We start from the raw sequence: 1291 nt of genomic DNA, 5'->3' as shown, positions 1-1291 counted from the left end.
AATCTAAATACGGTCTGCGAACCGTTAAGTATTTTTGTACTATTTAGATTAATCTTAGTCGTTCTAGCTAGCTTCTTTTATTTCATTTTGGCCAAGAAGTCTTAAGACGGCGTTTCGAGGAAGACGAGCCAAGATGAAGACCCATGGAAATTGAAGATTTCAAGGGGTCATGCTAGTTGCCAAATGCATCTAATTTTATGCCTTATATATTGTTATTATATATATGATTGCTAGATGCATGTCTAGGATTTCTATGATGTTGCGATGATTAGTTAAGTTCACTTAAATCAACCAACATAGAAACCCTAGGTCCCTTAATAATATTGAGCTAAAACTTGCCATTCCAAGAACAAAACTTACCGAACTAATGCGCGTACGTGATGGATTACGCCAAAGCGAGGCATCACTACTTCCCTAGGAACGTAAGGTATACTAGGTATACAAGTTGTCTTGGTTAAGCTCAACGATATCAGTAAGGAGTCCTTAGATGTCGTGGCAAAAGAGATAAAATGTCAAGTATGCATTAGATGCGACATTTTATCAAACCGAGAGTAGCTTGGAGCTATTAGCAATTGGATTGCTTACCTTAAGATATTTAATGGTTAAGACAAGCCAAAGCATGCTTATCCATTTCTTGATCTTTGGGATCTCGAAATCATTTTATTCTCGCCCACAAGGGACAATCTTAAAAATGCGTGGATAAAATGTTCAATAAGTGTGAATAAGTGCATGAACGCTTTAAATTTCAACTTATTGATGTACGAATGGTTTTTCACTTCAAATTCTTTCAATTGTAGAAATCATGTCTGCAAGTAACACAAACAACAACCAATTCTCTTTGCGCTCAATTCTCGACAAGGATAAGTTGAGCGAGCCAAACTTTCTTGATTGGCAAAGAAATCTTCGCATTGTGTTAATGCAGGAGCAAAAGGAATACGTCCTTGATGAGGAAATGCCCGACGCTCCCAATGAGGAGGTCACTCAGGCTGCCCTTAACCGATGGCATAGTGCCAATCGGGATGTCAAATGCATCATGTTGGCCACAATGTCTCCGGACCTTCAAAAGACTTTCTTTGAAAAGGAGACAGCCTTTGAGATCATTTCTGAGCTTCAGAATATGTTCCAAGAGCAGGCCCGAACTGAGAGGTTCAAAACCCACAGGCACATCCTTGAGAGCAAGCTCAAGAAAGGAGAGCCAGTCAGCCCGCATGTTCTCAAAATGATTGGATTATTTGAAAACATGGAAAGGCTCGATGCTGGGTATTCAACTGAAATGGCAATTGACATCATT

This window comes from Chenopodium quinoa, unplaced genomic scaffold (assembly GCF_001683475.1).
Source record: "Chenopodium quinoa cultivar QQ74 unplaced genomic scaffold, ASM168347v1, whole genome shotgun sequence".
In the NCBI taxonomy this organism is placed as follows: domain Eukaryota; kingdom Viridiplantae; phylum Streptophyta; class Magnoliopsida; order Caryophyllales; family Amaranthaceae; genus Chenopodium; species Chenopodium quinoa.
Note: the sequence above shows the minus strand (reverse complement) of the source record.